Source organism: Apteryx mantelli, chromosome 28 (genome assembly GCF_036417845.1).
Source record: "Apteryx mantelli isolate bAptMan1 chromosome 28, bAptMan1.hap1, whole genome shotgun sequence".
In the NCBI taxonomy this organism is placed as follows: Eukaryota; Metazoa; Chordata; class Aves; order Apterygiformes; family Apterygidae; genus Apteryx; species Apteryx mantelli.
The window spans coordinates 7,202,660-7,221,245 of NC_090005.1; the positions used below are offsets into that span (position 1 = coordinate 7,202,660).

Genomic DNA, 18,586 nt, shown 5'->3' on the forward strand with positions numbered 1-18,586 from the left:
AAGCATGAACCACCAGAGGACCACTCCTCCGGCTCTGCCAGGGAGTTGTGTTTGGGTGGGCTATCTTGTCCTTGTCAGGGGCTAGTCTTTGGAGCGCTATGAGGCACTCTAGGTTTATCCTATAGTGACCAGAGGGAGGTGGGCACATGAGAATCAAGCTACACCCCATCCTTCACCCCAGCCGTCTTAATGGCTGCAAGGTGATTGAGATGAACTTGCACTGGAGCTGGTGGTTTGTTGCCACCTGCGATGCCCAGGTGCACTTACACCAAGGTGAGGAACTTCTGGGGGCCAGAAGTCAGGGGGGGGATGAGTCTGTTGCTCACATCAAGGCCTTTTGATAAGCTCCTTCACTTCTTCTGGAAAGCCTTCTCCAGAGCTTGTATCACTTCCTTGTTTCTGAGTGTGTAAATGAAGGGGTTCAACAAGGGAGTTACAACTGTGGTAAAGGTATTAACAAGTTTGTGCAGATCCAAGGAGTTCTGGGCCGACGGCTTGACATACAGGAATATAGTGGAGCTGTACCATATTGTAACGACCATGAGATGGGCAGAGCAGGTGGAAAAGGCTTTCTTCCGGCCCTGGGCTGATTGGATTCTCAGGATGGTAGAGATGATGTACATGTAGGAGACTAGCGTAACCACACAGGAGACCACCACAACAATTATGGAGATGAGGAAGGTCGCCAGCTCCACGGGCCGTGTATCTGTGCAGGAGAGGGCGAGGCAGGAATCTATATCACAGAGAAAATGATTGATGACTTTTGGTCCACTGAATGTCAGCCTGGATGTCAAAAAGGCCAGCAGCGAGATGGCCAGAAAGCCTCCCAGTCAGGAGCCGAGGGCCAGCTGAGCAGAGAAGACATTGTTCATGAGGGAGTTGTATCTCAAAGGGTAACATATGGCTAAATAGCGGTCATAGGCCATGACAGCCAGGAGAAAACATTCGGTGGAGCCTAGGGAGAGAAGAGAGAACAACTGAAGGATGCAGACTCTGAAGGAGATGGTCTGGCTAGTCCCCAGCATGACTCCCATAGCTTTGGGAACAATGCCCGTTATGTACCAGATCTCCAGAAAGGAGAGATTACAGAGGAAAAAATACATTGGGGTATGGAGGTTCCTGTTTGCCCATACAAGGGCTATGATGGATGCATAGCCTGTTACTGTCAGGGAATACATCAGTGCAAACAGCACCACAAGGGACACCTGGAAATGCCATGTGCCTGGGAAACCCAAAAGGATGAATTCTTGCACAGTTGTCATGTTTTCCATGTCCCTCCAAGTGCAGGGGTCCATCTGTCAAGACAGAAAAGATCGTGTGGTAGTTTGAATGCCTAGGCTGGGCCTACTGGCAGGTAAACATGCTACCAGTAATTAAACAAGATCACCATCCCTGAAAATACAGCTTCTCCAGAGCAGGAAAAAGCTGTACCTGCGCTCCATACTACATGAGGAAGAGACTGCACTGCAATACTTTAGGGAGGGTTTTGTCTACCTTGAATTAAAGATGTCAGCTAAATCATACCTATGTTTGGACAGTTGAATAGGACTCTGAAGACCAGGCAACACAGTCGAAGGAACCTGGAGAATTCTTTATCTGACCAAGTGCGTGGGTCTTCTTTAGAACATGGTGACTCTAATGGCTTCTGAGAGACGAAAATCCTGTTCAGGGAAGTGCAAAAAACAGGCTGAGAGTCTTCACCTACATGAAAGGCTGTAGCACAGAGGAAGGGAATAGCATAGCTGCACTCCGCAGGGCAAACAATACTGAGTTATGATTTCAGCAAATGAGACTGAGGTACCAGTAAACGATAAGGAGAACATGACACTGGAGAAGATTTTCTGACCTCTTATAGGCCAGCTGATCACAAGGGCTTCAGGCTGAAGTGGCAGTGTCACAGGACAACAGAGTAGAATGACAGGCGTTACTTAAGAACTCACGGTCTCCTAAATTTACCTTTTTCCAAGTCCTCAGGACTGGAAGCTTTCAGAATTACCTCTATTACCTCCATTTAGGTCTGCTTCTCAACATAGCTGCTCAGGAGGTGTAGGACTCACCTCCGTAATTTTGCCATCTGAAAGTCATGGGAAGAATCTATGCTGACCACATTTAAACAACAACAACAACAACAACAGTAACAATAATAATAATAAAAATAAATCATATCTGACCGCCTCAGCTGAAGTCCCTTCCTTCTCAATGGATACAAAAACAGGAGGCATGGCTTACCTCGTTTCATATAGATGGCTAAAAGCACTCTAGAAGTGCCAATTTCTCCCCGAGGACAAGGGTAGGAGTCTAGCAACCAGCTCAGGTGGACAAGTCAGACATGTCAACCTGGGCAGAGGCATCCCTGTATCTATCACCTCTTGCAGGCCAAATTCACTAAGCTGAATCCCACCCAACATAACTCTGTTGAGAAGCCAGCTGATCTGAGGGGTTTAAGCTACTTCCTCCTTCCAGTTAATGGAGGGAGAACAGTACCTCCAGAGAAGAACTGATCTCTTCCTCAGGGGTGTGTCTAGGACAGATGGGGTTGAATCATCATCTGAAGAATCCCTTTCTTTCCTTTCATCCTCCTTAGGAACATATATGCAAAATCTCACGTGGCTAGAGCAAAGAAATCCTCCTTAATCCATTTCCCTTTAAATGTGCCAGGCATTGAAAGTCTACACCAGATGTCCTGGGCAGGCGTCACGTACCAGCTCTGCCAATGGAAATGATCTAAACAAACTCTCTTCATGCAACATCATCTCTCCTCCAGATGAAGCCATGATCCCCCTTGGCTGAAGGAAAACAGAGGAAAGAGGGTGATTTATTGGAGCTGGTCTAGACAAGTGCCTCAGAAAGCACTGCCTCTCGCTATGGCAGGCTCCAGTCTCTCCACAAGAGAAGTGAAGATGAACACCTTCCTGACTCATTGCAAGATGTATCAAATTGCCTGATGGTGATTCCTCCCCTTCCACCCATTAGGTAGTGGCAGCTTGCACTCCTGCTTTTCTTTCCCCCTCACAGCCACCACTGTACCTCTACAAAGCAGGCTTAGCATGCACACACGCGCACACACACACACACACACACACACACACACACAGAGTAAATTATCTCCACTTTACCTCCATGTAGTGACAGCATACAGCAGAGAATTACAAGACAGGCAAACTCTTCACAGCCAAAGACTGTGAACAAATGCCTTTTTCCTGCTGAGAACTCCCCCAGCATCCCTAGCATAAAAACATCCCCACACCCACCTTGTTAGCACACTGAAGCTCCAACTGGCTATGCAGAGGAGACTGTTTTGAATTTTTCCTCTGTGTGCCACAGGGAGTTTGATCTCTTAGGGGAATTTCACAGGCTTGTTGAAGATGGATAGTGTTCTCTCTTCACACAGGCTAATTAAAGAACAGTAATGCAATTCTCTAAAGTGGCTGTCAGATGTGGGGTTTTTTTTTTGCCACCTGCCTGCCACGGTATGTGAGCCTTGGCAGAAACTCAATGTTCTCTTGTGTGGCAATTTCCTGACATGCTGATGTCTGAAATAGCCATGCCCCAAAAGACTGGAAGTGTCAAATACCTGGATGCTGGGCATTAAGATCTTGAAATCTCCAGGCTGGGGATAATTAAAGACAAATATGGTCATACGAATACAGAGATAGAAAGGTGGGATTCACCTACCTCTTTTCAGCTGTCAGAATATCGAACAGCAGTTGCGGCCTAAGTTTTCAGTCTTAATCTAAGTGAAGAGCTAAGCTCTAAGTCAGACAAGACTTGAGTATAGGCATATTGACCTCCCCTGCCTTCAGGGCAGGTGCCTCCACACGATCTATTCATCTTTGCTCTGCTGATCAGCAGGGAAGAGAAACAGGCACTTTCAGGCCTCAGTTCACCTCCTCCAAAAGTTCCTGTCTAATACAGGTCAGGCAAGCCCTGCCTAGAAGCATCCATTTTTCTTCCGGTGATGCTTAAGAGAGACTAGACAACTGACTCAGACAGAAAACAAACTACAACAACAACAACAAAACCCCAGCAGAGTAGACATCCAGAGTTAGTTGAGGAGCTTTGCACCCAAAGAGAAGATGTCTTCACTGCCCAAGGCCACCACAGAGAGATGTTGTAAATGACAGAGTCATCTTCTGCAGCTCCTGTGTCATGTCTAAGGGCTTGCTTAATTAACATTGGTTGATGTTAAGGAAAGAGTGCTTCGCATGGTGCATGGGGCAGGTCCAGCCGATTAGAGTAACCTGCCCAACTTGACTCCTGCACACAAAATCTCTCTCCCTGCCACCTCTCTCTCTTGAAAACTTTGGACATGGGTACGAGGTTCAGCCAGGGGACGGAGGTGCTTGTACAAGCCAGTATGGCAGGTGATGGGTTCACTTCTGATCATGTGATGAAGTGAGCCATGCACTTGTGGCCATACAGCAGGTTCACAGCACTCAATCAGAGATCAGAGGACAGTTTATTCACATTGCCTTTACTAACACCTTCAACACTCTCTCCCAAATTATCCTTATAGCCAGACTGTGGAGATAAAATATGGAGAAGTGGAGCTTAAGGTGGGTGAAACAGTTGCTGGCTGTCTGGGCTCGGAAGGTTGTGATCAGAGGTATATACTCCATCTCCTATGAAGGCATTTTGATCCACTGAATTTGTGACCTCTGAATGTTTCGTCTTCACTTGGACCAGAAGGCAAAGCCTTAGGCAAAGAAAAAGACTGAAAAAATTAGATTGTCATCTTCTGCAACTCCTGTTATGGAGTAACAGTTCTGGTTAAGGCAATTTGTTTGAGGGAAGGCTGTTTCATGATGTGTGGGCAGATGCAGCTGGCTAGAGCAACTTGTCTAGCTTGAGCATGTTCATCCACACCCCCTGCCCCTTCCCTGCTCTCCCTCTCCCTAGAGTACCTTGGACATGGGTATGGAGTTCAGTGATGGCATGGAGGTGCTTGTAGAAGCCGGTAAAGCAGGTGATTAATTCAGTTCAGATCTTATGATGACATGAGCCATGCATGCATGACCATGCCTACTGGTCCTGCTGTGAGCTCATGCTAGACTGGTAGTTCAGAGGCCATGACTGGGCAAGAGAGAGAGATCAGTGCTGCCAAAAAGGTGATTCATCCCATTTATCTTACACGTCAGCTTTGCGATAGGTTAATTTCTTCTCTGAGTGAGCTGCTGCCTCTTCACTGAGTGTGTGTGGGGTGGGGCCTGGAGAGTTAGACTTGGAACAAAAAAGGCTCTGTTGGCTGCTAACTCCAGGGCAGTGAGTTTGGTGAAGGAGCTTCTACACGAGGATGTCTTTGGAGTCTGAGTCTGAACCCCATAGGAATGGAATGAAATTTACCCTGAAGGGGTAAATAACCCATTTCATTTTCAAATTCTTCATTTCTTAGACTACTAAGACCAAAATGCAAAGCATGACACAGAAGAGAAAATAAAATCCCGCTTCCTCAAGGTCTCATTCGAATCCTCCTGCTTAGCAGCTCCCTGGCTAAGAAAACAAGCTTTCTGATTAGCTGTCTGTGAACGACTGACCCAAACTGTACTCTGGGAGGCTGTCCAGCCCAGGAGCATCTCAGAGGTACACTGAGTTAAGGAGAGTTGGGCATCACTGGGACATCTGACAGAATGCTCAAGGAAGCGGTGCAGAGACACAGAGGACAAGCTGATCATCATTTTAATGGCTCTCCAAAGGGGTTGTTAGCATGGTTTTATAGGCAGGGCACACTGGTTTCATGAATTGTCCCACTTCGGCTTATAAGAGACAAAGAGCAGAGAGGCAAGCTTAGAACAGCGAGCAGAAGATGGGAACTGATGGACTCAGGATGTTTGGAGAGAAGAAGATCATATCATCCTGGAGGCACACGATCTTCTCTTCCATTAATTTCACCAGCTTTCTCCCCATCTCCCCAAGGCTGAGAGGAACTGAGTGAGAAGGAGAGGATGTGAAGCTGATCCACAAATGGAGTGGGTCCAGCTGAAAGAGAAAAGGCATAGACCTCGCTGGGTCAGAATCAAATGGTACCTTTGTGCCTAGGCTTCACTGCTGGAAATCAAGGTTATCTCCATGGTCCTGTTCTCATCCCGAACCATCTTGGCAATCTGGAGCCACAGTGACTGCTGGCTTCATTCTCACTGTGTCACAGAAGTGAAGTCCACAAAGCTGGGTCCAGTCCCTCACTGCCTCACCAACATAGTACCACCCTCAGCAGTCTGCAGGGTGTCTCTACACCCACTCCTTCTCTCACCCACAAACCCAGACATGCACACATATACACACAATGATTGCCTCAACACGCTCCCACAGCCCACACATTCTCCAGTAGGAGTGCTAGTGACCTGAGGCCAAACTGTGCTGAAACATTTCTAACATCTGAGTAGTCCAGATGATCATATCCATCACCCTGAATTAGTGCTGGCTAATTAGCTAAGAAAAAGGGTTGCACCAGTCTTCGTTTTGCCATTTAGAGGTGAAGTCACACCAGTATTCGTGCTGTCGGGCCAGAACATATGCTTGGACACCTTGCTCTCGTGCACAGAATGACCCAGGGGTATTACAGTGATAGGACAGAGACAAGGATGGGGGCAGTGGACTGGGGTGGAAAGACCTCCAAGAGCTACTCAGGCTTCATCTAGTTGCAGAAGGACCAGAGGCCCCAGTAGCTCGAAGCAATACCTTCCACTCTCGGGACCAGGTCAAGGCAGCTCAGGAGTCAGGGAGAAATTCCAGCAGGGTAGGGCTGTCACAGCTTGTGTCAGGATGATGCACACACATGCATTGAGTGGAAGATGACCCCATGAGAAGAGCTCTGAGAGTGGAGGAGGAAGTTCCCTGGGGCCAGGACTCACTTGTCCCAAGTTTTTAGTGCCCTGCCTGCATAGGGACAGGTGTGGGTGCCAGGGGCAAGAGGGCTGAGAGAGTCACAGGCCCCTGGGCCTGGCAACGCTGGCCTTGTTCCAGGTAAGAGCGATCGAGGGAAGGAGCCCAGGGCTCAGCTCCAGGATACCCAAACTCTTCCTTGTGCCCGCAGCTCAAGGGACACCTTGGGGGAGCGACTGCACAGGCCAGCATGGCCACTGGGAGCTCTACACTGGCACTGCTGCAGCCTTGCCCCCGGCCTGGCACACAAACACACCAAGCTTGGGTGTGGGCTTGTGATCCCCAACTTCGAGGCGAGGGAGCACCGCTCCGTCGCAGCAGTTCTGTCCTGCCCAGCCCCACACCACCACTGCCTGCAGAGCTGTTATAAAATATTCCTGCACCGCCCTGTGTGCAGCTGCTACCTTCTCCCTCCCCACAGTGCAAAAATGCATTCCATGCTGTGCGATCAGGTAAAGAACAGGCTCCTCTGGGAAACATTTCCAGACTTAGCTGATTCTTCTTCTTCTTCCTCTTCTTCTTCTTCTTCTTCTTCTTTTGTTAACTTACCTTAACTGGTCCTTTCAAGATTTTTTCTTTTTTTTTGCTTCATGATCAGACAAAATATCTAGTTTTGCTTGTTTGTTAGTTTTTACAGCATTTTTGTAAATACCTGCTATCTGTTTCTCTAATTTACAGCCTTTTTTTTCTTTGTAACTGTACCTTCAGGGTTTCTCTCTTTCTCCCAATCTTGGCAGCCATAATCATGACTTTACCAACAGCTCTGATTTCTTTTAAAGCCTGTAAAACTTCCTCCTTTTTATTGGTTCCCCCTCAATAAGCCCACCCACTGGCATTTCTTTTTCTTCCTGAATTTGTCAATGGCAGTTGTCACTGCACTTCATCGACTGAAATGATGTCAAAGTTTTTACATTGAGTGGATGGATGTGTTAGCATCCAGCAGAATCCAGAGTTCTTTATTTCCAGTTCTACTTTTAAATGGAGTAAAATTACAAACAGGCATTTATTTAAAAAAAAAAAAAGCAATATTTTAAAATACATGAGTACTTAACTTTAAATGATTCCTGCCATTCCCTTTTGTCTGCCGTCCCCACCCCGATAGCACTACTTCCAGGGCAGCCAGGGGTCCCCGTGGCCAAGCAAGGGTTGCCGCAGGCAGATGTCGCTCCTGAGGCGACCTCACGCGTGTCTGCGTTCAGACCCCGCGGCTGAGAGGCGGCTCCTGCTCGCAGCCGCTGCTCTGGGGACGCTCCTGGGGTTTCACGGGAGACTCGGCCAGCGGCAGCAACTCCACGGGCAGCAGAAACCCGCGGGCACCTGGCGGGAAAGTTGGTATTCTTCTGGGGTGTGCTGTCCCCGTGCAGCAACACATTAACCGTTCCTGCCGCCGGGATTCAGGACCTCTGGGTCGCTCCGCAACCGCGGCTCGCCCCGCTCCGCGGCAGCAGCGCTCGTCCCCGCCGCGACGCCCGCCCCTGCCGCGCTCGTCCCGCGCGGCCCCGGCTCCCCCCGCCGCCGATGCGCCTTCTGCTCCCCACTCGGCCCGGCCCGGCCCGGTTCCTGTGTCCGTGCCATGGCTGCGGTCACCGGGCACCGTGCCGGGCCCCGGAGCGCCGTGCGCGGCGTGGACCGCCGCCCGGCCCCGCCGCCTCCCTGTGCCGCAGGGAGCCGAGCGCCACGCTCCCGCCCCTCTCGCCTCCCCGCCACGGCCCGGGCCCGGGCGTGGACGCGGACGAGAAGCGGGGCCGGCGCCGGGGCAGGGCGCAGCCCCGGGGCGGAGCTGGCGCCGGCGGCGGCGGCCGAGAGGAGGCGCCGGCGCCGCAGCAGAGAGTCGGTGCTGGCGGGGGGCAGCGAGGCGCGGGCGGCCGAGCGGAGCGCAGCGGAGCGGCGCTGGCGCGATGCGGTGGTGCCGGGGCGCAGGGCTGGCGGCGCTGGCCACGGTGCTCCTGGGTGCGCGGGGCTGGCGGCGGCGGCGGGCCGGGGGTCTGGGGAAGCCCCCGGGGTCACATCCCCTGCGGGGCCCGCGACCCTCGAGCCGCCCTCGCCTCTGGCCCTCGGGCTCCTTTGCACACCTCCGACCCCCGGCCCTCTTCTCGTCCCTCCCTCCCTTAACACCCGTCCCACCTTCCCTCCATATTCTCAGCGGGCCATTTCTCTTCCACCCCCCCAACCCCTTCCTCCCTGTCCTTCTGCAGACATCCTTCCATTCAATCCTTACGCCCTGCTTTTTTCACCGCCTCCCTCCGGGCTCTTCTCCGTTTGCACCAGCCCTCCAAACATCACTCCTCACTTCTTCTCTCCGAGGAGCCACTCCTCGAGAAAGCTGCTCTCCATCCTTTCTTCTCAAAAGACCTTCCTACCATCCCTCAACGGTCTTCTCCTCCCCTCTCCCTCTGCCTGACCTTTTCTCTGCAAGCAAAGCGATCTTCTGAGATTTTTTTGCCTTTTCCTCGGCAGTGGCTGCGGGCAGAGCCCAGGTGCAACAGGAGCCGTCGGCAGAGACCACCGAGGGCGCCAGCATCAACATCAACTGCTCACACCCCAAAATACAGACCAGCGAGTACATCTACTGGTACCGGCAGCTCCCGGGACGAGGTCCCGCCTTCATCGTGAGGGCTGTCAGAGGGTCCAAAGAGGTGCAGGACCCGCCGGGGACCCTGTTCGTGGCCGCAGACCGCCAGTTCAGCGTCCTGCAGCTCTCCCGGCCCTGGCTGCGGGACGCCGCGGTGTATTACTGCGCCGTGGGAGACCCGGCGGGACAGGTCGGGGCTGTGGCCGGGCACGAACCGGCGCGGGCGGGGTTTGCGGGGCGGGGCGGGGTCTGTGTCTGGGGCGGGGTCTGGGTGTGGGGCGCTGCCGCTCCGCCCGCCGGGGCCGCCTGTTCCCGCGCCGCCCCGCACAGCGCCGGGCGCGGGTCCCGCTGCGCCGGTTGTTCCTAGCTTAGGTCCGCAGTGCAGGGAGCACCAGAAGCCGCCAAGAATGTGTGTCCCTTGAGCAGAGCAGTCTTCTCAGGGCGTGTGCCTGCTGGCCCCGCAGAAGGAGAGGGGCCAGCAGGTGGCCCCTTGGCTGGGTTGGGGGGTGGGGGTGGGGGGGGCGTGCCATGGCCAGCGAAGCAGAAGAGAACAAAGAAAGGGGCGAGAGTGGAAGACAGGCAAGTCAGACATTGTCGGCTGTGTTTTGAGGGAGTCCACGCTAGCCCCTTTGCTGCCCTCCTTTTGCAAGGGGAGCCCTGGATTCTCAGCCTCAGAAAATCAACGGCCTGTGTCAGCTTCTGAATTCCTTCTGTGGTGCCATCGCCAGCGGCTGTAGCAGGGGAGGCACCTTCTGCCACAGGAGCGTCTGGAAATGCTGGAGAGGTCACAGCATGTAGAGGTGATGGGGACTCCCTCACAGCTGAGGATGCTGCCAACAGCAGCAGAGGTGGAGGATCCCATGATGGTTTTGTGCGGGAAGGAGCTGAGGATGGTGCCGGGCAGGGCAACCACCACGGGAGGGGGTTCAGTGACAACGGTGGAGTCCTGGCACTGCCTGACACAGGGCTCGTTGCAGCTGTTGGCCAGCGGGGTGGGGCCGCAGGGCCGGCATGGCAAGCACCGGTTGTAGCAGGACATGTCTGGGAGCTGGAGGTGCACCAGTGACAGAGGGCAGGGAGAAAGCAGAGCAGGGAGCTGTGTGAGCAGCATCCTGTCACCCGCCACAGAGGAGCCAAAGCACCTGCTGGGCTGGTGTCACGCTATGAAGGTTCGATAGCAACGGCTGAGACAGTAACTCAATAAAAAATATGTTTATTTCCTCACGCAAGCTCTTGGATTAGTAACATCCATTAAAATAATGTGATTACTAATTTAGAAAGGATAACCCAAAACTGTCAATTACTACTTTAGAAAGGATAACCCAGAACTGTCAGTTACTGCGCTATTAATTGGAAGCACTGCTTATCCCTACTTGAAAGCTAGCTTGTTCACTCTCTTAGTGAGAGGACTCTCAACCTCGAGGAGTTACCTTAACCCAGCGTCCCAGGAAAAGAGGAGGGTGGGGGGGGAATACTCATGGTCCAGCCGGAGAGGATGATCAGGTCACGTTTCCATCCCTGCTCAAACTCTCTTAGCTCCCAAGTCTCTTTTTATAGGGCTGGGGCTCTGGGCAAACACTGCTTTTGCTGACTTGTGCGAGTTTCACAATGACAGGACTGTTGGTTTGTCTGCTTGGAAAGACCCTGCTAGCAAGGCAAGAGCACAATACTTCCGTATTGCTCCTTCCCTCCCTGGGGGTCCATGCAGATTCCCCAGCCTGTCCTTATCAGGCAGCAGAGTTCTTTAGTGCTGTTAACTCTTCTATTCCGCAGCCCTGAGCATATCAGTCCTTGTGCATCTCAGGCGGCAGACTTCTTCAGTCCTGTTAAGTCTTCACTCGCTCGTCAGCCGGGATTGGCAGGCTGTTGAGGAAGGCACACAGGCTTCTTCTCCTTCCCCTTGTCCTGCCAGGGCCCTACAGGGAGCGTCCATGCCCAGGAAGGGCCTTGCCTTGCCCATAACCTGGGAGCCACCTCAGTGAAGCCCCAGCATCACTCTGAGCCAGACCTTCTTCCCCCTTCTCCCTCCCATGAGAAGCAGCCCCAAGACGCAGGCTAAGATGAGGGAGCAGGTATTGTCTGAGACAACCCAGAGGAGAAGGAGGAGGAGAAGGGGGCCTCAGACTCTCCTGGTTCACACCAAGTAGGAGGTGAGGGAAGTGGAAGAGAGAGCAAGGGAGTCGGGCTGCCTGTTATGGTGGGCCTGCACTGCCCCAGGCACAGTGGCACCCTTTGCAGAAGTGACAATTTGCTAAGATGCTCATAATGCATGGAAAACATCCCAGGTAATGACACAGGCTGTATTGTTGCTTCCCTGCAGGCTGCCTTTTCATTTCCTGCTGTCTTCCTACCAATACAGGCTATCCTATCTTCCTGCCCAGGCTGCCACTCCACCTGCTGGGGCCTGCTGGGGCCACCTCACCCCACGCCGTGCTGTGCCACACCGGCCACAGGTCTCATTGCGCTGGGGCCTTGGCAGTGGAAGGGGCCCTGAAATGGTCCCAAGGCGGCAAGTGGGCAAGAAGCTCCTCCCACCCCTCGCCCCCCACTGCTGCCCACGCTCCCCCAAACCGGGATGAGGACAGACATTCCCCCTGCGGCAGTGGGTCACCGACCTGAATGGTGGTGGTGCCAGCAGTGCCCCGAGCAGGGCAATTTCAGGATAGGCATGGTTTGTAAAAGAGAGGGTTATGCTGGGGTGTCCTCCCTTTACTGGATTCAAGGAGTGTGTCTGTGCCTGCATGGGTGATTTCTGCAGCAGGCACTCTTTTCAAGATGTTTCTCTTGAGGAGCCCCCTCTGTGGTCGAGGGAGAAGGAAGAGAAAAATGCTTGTGCATGGTCCTTTCTCCATCCAGACTGTCCCTGGGACAGGGTGCACATGGGTGCCTGCAGGGGTTCCTTTTCCATCTTTTCCAGAACTGGTTGGAGGTCCCTCTGTCTGCCTGGGTGCTGGGTGGCAGGAGAAGATCACTGGGGTGCTTGTCCCTTGCTGTGGGATGGTTGGGCAGGTTGCGATCTACAGGAGGGCCAAAAGAGAGGGAAGGCCTCAGTAGCCTCCTTTGTGTCCCCTTTGCCTGAGCACAGCCTGCATTAACCGTCCACTAGGTTCCCACAGTCCCTTTGGCAAAGTAGCCTGGACTTCAGAGGAAGCAAATGCCACCTGTGGCTTGACTGTCCAAGTACAAAGGTGCAGTTTGATTCGTTTGCTGAGCGCTTTCAGCGCTAGCCACCATGTGTCTAGAGAGCCTTCTTGTGGTATAGGTGTGGGTCTCAAGGAGGTCTGTCTGAAGCAGCAGTGAGGGAGCTTTGCTCCACCCTGTGTGCTGAGGTTTGGAGGCTGCTTTGAGGTGGCGGAGGGAGGAGGAGGCAGGCACCTGCAAGCTTCAGCTCGCTCCTTCTGGGAGGTCCCTGGTCACCCTGTGAAGAGGAGAGCTTGACATGGCCGTGATCTTCCTGGCAGCCGTGGCGGGACTGGCAGACTTTGGTGAGACACGACTTGCAGGCTGAGAAGGAACAGGGCAAGAGTTTGTGCTGTCAGTGGTGGAGGGGAGAGATGTGAGTGCTGAGCCTCCAGGTAACTGGCAGTGTTTCTGTAGGGAGGCAGGGGCTGCAGGTGGGACATGACAAATAACCAGATATGAGAAATTAGATGGAGAATGGGGATAGCAAGAGGGCTGATTAAGTGATCAATAGATGCATACACGGATAAGCAAAGTTAAAATGCCTTCCTGGCTTTACAGGTCACGCGCAAAAGGACTCTGTGCTCCAGCTCCCATCGAAAAGGACTGTCCAGGCAGGACACAGTGCAACACTGCACTGCAATTTCTCCACCAGCGACTCTTATCCCTACATCTTGTGGTACCAGCAGTTCCTGACCCAGCCCCCTCAGCTGCTGCTGCGTGTGGACAAATCCAAAGCTCGTGTGGATTCAGGGAGGTTCTCCTCTGTGCTGTCTGCTGAGAGCTCCCTGGTGCTTCTGCATGTGCAGGATGCCAAGCTCCAGGACAGTGCTGTCTATCTCTGCGCGCTGAGCCCATGCTGGTGCGTACACCCTGCAGCATTGCACAGAAAGGCTTGTGGGCTGCTTTGGGGAGTGGATTGCTCCCTGCCACTGTCTGCATGAAGCCCTGAGCTGAAGCCTGTGGTAGCAGCCACACGTGGGGGGTTGTGGTGAGGTTTGGTCTCTGCCTGCCAAGCCTGTGCAGCAGGGAAAAATGCTGAGAGGCACGTGCTGGTGTGACTTTTAGAGCTGTTTCTAGAAGCAGGGGCTTGGATGAGGAAAAGGTTCCAATAAATCAGACATGGGTTCCAGGGGAGACAGGGCTGGAGGCAGACCCCTTGAAGCCTGCAACATACACAAGGCAAGGCAAGCTCACAGATCCTGTGCTCAAAATAGCTGGAACACTGGAGCAAGTACTTCGGAGAGTATCCCACCTGTTTCTCTTCCTGTTCCTCTTCCCTCTGTCTCCACTCAGGGCCCCTGTTGGGGAAGGGGCTCTTGGTAGGAGACACAACTGCTCTTGTGGTTTTGCCCCCTGGCCAAAGTGGCACACGGAAAGAATATGCCTTCGTAGCCCTGCATCTGGGAATCAGCTAAGCCCTCAGGATGTGAGCAAGATCCGTCAGCCGGACACTGGACAAGCTTCCCCGTTCAAGGCCCTGCCAGCCCCTGCCTCTGAGCACTGCCACTCCTTTTCATGTCTCTCGTCCAGGTCAGGGGAAAGAGCAGGGCTTGGCTGGGTGAAGGTGCGGTGTCCCTGAGCTGGTGTGGATTTCTCTGCCCACCAGGAAACAGCTGGTCACCCCATTTCTGGGAACTAGTTTGTCCCTCTGCACAGAGTGCTTTTTCCATGCTGAGTGTGATTGGTGGAGCAAAGAGCTGGCCCTGGAGAGCAGGTGTGACTGATGCTGGCAAATGAGCCATGGTGGCTGCAGGGAAGCATTAGCTGGTGTTTGCTCCGTGAGGGAGTAAATGTGCTGGTGTTTGCTCCTACTGCAGGGCACTGCTCCTTGTCCGCGACATGGGGGAGAGAGCTGGGGAGCCACCTTCACTTTCAAGCTCTGCTTCTGCAGCTATTGGATCAAATAGCCAAGGAGAGAGGAGAGGAATGGGGGTGCAGGGACTGTGAGCATTAGACCTCCCTCTTCCTTTTCAGCCTTGGCATTTCACCTGAGGCAGCCTGACTCCCAGCACCGCTTGCTCGAACTACTAGGGCGGGTGTCTCCTCCAGACGCTGGGCACAGGGAAGTCCACCCCCTTTGACTGGAGCTTGATAAACCCCTTTCCCAGCCAAGGACCCAGGAGTCATGACTCTGCAGTCACAGCAGGTCCTCCAGGCTCCTGGTCTCTGCCCAGACGTGGGGTCAAAAAAGGGGAGTGGGTTTCCAGATGCACAGTTTCCTCTCTCTCTAACAGCTGGGCATGGTTAGAGAGGTTAGAGGTTAGAGAGGCCCTTTAGAGGTCATCTAGTGCAACCCCTCTGCTCACGCTGGCTCACCTAGGAGGTTGCTGAGGACCACGTCTAAATGGCTTTTGAATATGTCCAAGGGTGGTGACTCCACAACCTCTCTGGGCAAGCTATTCCAGTGCTCATTCACACTCACGGTAAAAAAAGGTTTTCCTTAGATTCAGACGCAGCTTCCTGTGTTTCAGTGTGTGCCCATTGCCTCTCGTCCTGTCACTGGGCACCACTGGAAAGCGTGTGGCCCCATCCTCTTTACGCCTTCCCTTCAGGTAGCTAAACGCATTGATAAGATCCCTCCTGAGCTTTCTCTTTTCCAGGCTAAACAACCACAGCTCCCCCAGATCAGGCCATTAACCTTTTGGAAGCAATGCCTTGTTCTGCTTGGGCACATCTTTGTCACCCGGACGAGTGTGGGAGCAAGGAAGTGACTGGGCAAATCTTTAGTCTCTGTTGGTGTCAGAGGGTGGCGACACCCCCACTGTTGTAAAATGTACTGCTAAATTCACCAGCAAGGAGCTCTGCGCCTGCCTTGGCTCAGGAGCAGGTGGTAGAAGAGGGTGAAAGCCAGGAGGGGAGAGCCCTATAGCCCCTTCCCACCCATCTTGGGAGGCTGTGGGAGGACAAAGTGGGGCCAGCTCGCTCTGGGGTGGGGTGTAAGGAGAGGACTCCTTGGCTGGGCCAGGCTGTGTCAGTCTGGGGAGCTTCCAGCTCTCCGGGAAGCCCCTTTACGCTGTGAAAGGTACATTTCTTGCAGGGGAGGAGCAAGGAAAAGATTCAGAGATCCTGCTGGCTTTAATGCCTGTGCTCTTGTGGGGAATGCAGGCAAACATTGTTATAACTATTACTGTCATTCTTTTCAAAACAGAGACTATTTAGACTTAATCAGAACGAGCAGAGCTTGTTATCTCTGCTGTGACTGGTGCATAGGGTTGATCTGAAAAGACGGGGCCTCCCCCACCCGCCCACTCCCCCACCCCTTCCCATCCCCTTCCTGCTCCAGAGTGCAGGGCTGCCCCATTCACTCCCTCACATTGCAGCACCCTGAGGAGTGCCCCATCGGCTCCCTGGTGGTGCTGGTGTTAGTGGTGATGGATGTGGTGGGGAGGACAAACTGTTGATGCCCCATCCAGTTCGCTGCTCACTGTTCACCCCTTCACCCATGCAATAAGACGATTTTGTCACATCTGGGTTTATGGCAATCCTACAGCCCCCTCTGGAGCCTGGTTCCTCTCTGGGGTTGCAGGTTATGCCCCCTGCACAGGACACAGCCATACTCCTAGGGGTAGGTTGGAGCAGGGCTCCCCATCCAGCCTGCTAGAGATTTTGCGGAGAGGTGTTGTTCCCAGGCCGCAGAGTAAGGGATGGGGAGAAGTGGTAGCAATAGCAGGGACACCTGTTCGTAGAAGAAATACCACCGTCCAACGAGAAGCAGGGATCGTGGGGAAAGATGTGAAACGCCAGTGAGGCAACCGCCCTGCACTCCCCAAAGGCCAAGCAGTGGTGTGCAGAAGAGCAGGCATTTGTAGCTGAGGAGGCACAGACAGTGGGGAGGAGAGAAAACCACAGCAGGGGCATTTCAGGCACGGTGAGAAAAAATGTGCTTCTCCCTTTGCTCCGTTCGTGGTGTCATTTCTGGCAGCTCTGCTCCCTCGAGGTTGTGAGGTCTTTTTTTGACTCTCTCTCACACACGAACTGGGGGATTAGGTTCAGCATGCATCTCAGGTATTTCATCCTCGCTGCCTTCCTGTGGCAACCACTGGCTAAGCTCTGGCTTTTACCTGAGGCATAGTTCCTCTTTTCTATGGGAAACTATTGCACAGTTGCTGACTGCAATTCTGCCAGCTGCAATGGTCGGGATGGATGGAGCTTTTGGGTCGGGATTAGTGTGCATACCAGCATGGGTGATGTAGTGGGTGTCCGCTATAGGTGGTCTGATCAGGAAGGAGAGATAGATGAGACCTTTTTCAGAAAGTCTGAAGAAGCCTTATGTTTGCAGGCGCTCATCCTCATGGGGGACTTTAGCCAACCTAACAGCTGCTGGAGGCACAACACAGCAGGGCACAAATAAGCCAGGAGGTTTCTGCAGTGCATTATGATAACTTCCTAACACAGGTGACTGAGGAGCTGAGAAGGAGAGGAAAACCTCATACTTACAAACAAGGAAGAACTGCTCAGAAATGTGAAAGCTGGGGACAGCCTTGGCTGCCGCAACTACGAGGTAGTGGAGTTCACAATCCTGAGAGGAGGGAGGGAGGAAGAAAGCTGGATCAGAGCCCTTGACTTCAGGAGAGCAGAATTCAGCCTGTTCAGGGAACCGCTTGGAAGAATCCCATGGGATATGGCTTTGGAGAGAAGAGGGATCCAAGAGACCTGGTTGATATTCAAGCATCTCCTCCTTCAACCTCAAGAATGGTCCATCCCAACATGCAGGAAAGCAAACAAAGGTGGCAGGAGGTCTGCATGAATGAACAAGGAGCTGCTGCCAAAACTCGGACATGAAAAGGAAGTATACAGAAGGTGGAAGCAGGGAGAGATGACCCAGGAGGAATATAAGGACACTGTCAGAGCATGCAGGGATGGGGTTAGGAGAGCTAAAGCCCATCTGGATTTGAAACTGGCAAGGCACGTGAAAGGCAACAAGAAAGGCTTCTACAAGTGTGTCAGCAACAAAAGGAAGGCTGGGGAAAATACGGTCCTGCTGCTTAATGGGGCAGGGGCCCTGGTGACAAAGGACACTGAAAAGACAGAGGTACTGAATGCCGCCTTCTCCTCAGCCTTTGCTGGTAAGACTGGCCTTTGGGAATCCCAAGCCACTGAGACCAGTGGGGAATTCTAGAGCAATTAAGACTCCAAACCCATTGAGGCAGGGGGAGGATCAGTTTAGGGATCACTTAAGCAAACTGGACATACACAAGCCCATGGGCCCTGATGGGATGCATTCATGAGTGCCGAGGAAGCTGGCTGATGTCACTGTGAGGCCACACAATTCTCTCTGAAAAGTCATGGCAATCAGGGAAGATGCCTGAGAATGGGAAGAGAGCAAATGTCACCCCTATCTTCCAGAAGGGAAAGGAGGAGGATCCAGGGAACCGCAAGCCAGTCAGCCTCACTTCAGTCCCTGGAAAGGTGATGGAACAACTAATTCTGGAAACCATTTCCAGGCATGTGAAAAACAAGCAGATGATCAGGAGTAGTCATCACGGATTTATGAAGTGGAAATCCCGCTTAACCAACCTGATAGCCTTCTATGACCAGATGACTGGCTTGGCGGATGAGAGGAGAGCAGTGGGTGTTGTCTATATTGATTTTAGTAAGGATTTGGACACTCTCTCCCATAACTTCCTCATAGAGAAGCTGATGAAGTGCTGGCTAGGTAAGTGGACAATGAAGGTGATTGAGAAGTGTAGAAGTGCTGGGCTCAGAGGGTTGTGGGAAGTAGGAAGTCCAGCAGGAGAACAATCACTAGTGTTGTACCCCCAAGGGTCAATACTGGGTCCAATCCTGTTCAACTTCTTCATTAATGATCTGGATGACGGGGCAGAGTGTACCTTCAGCAGGTTTGCTGAGGATGCAAAACAGGGAGGAGTGGCTGATACCGCAGAGGGTTGTTTTGCCATTGAGAGGGACCTCAGGAAATGGGCAGAGAGGAGCCTAATGAAGTTCCACAAA

At 52.9% G+C, this 18,586-nt stretch overlaps 1 pseudogene; it reads right to left on the reverse strand.

Moving 5' to 3' along the window:
- Positions 1 to 350: 350 nt before the first annotated feature.
- On the reverse strand, positions 351 to 3,222 carry LOC136994350 (olfactory receptor 6F1-like; annotated as a pseudogene).
- Between the last annotated feature and the right edge of the window lie 15,364 nt (positions 3,223 to 18,586).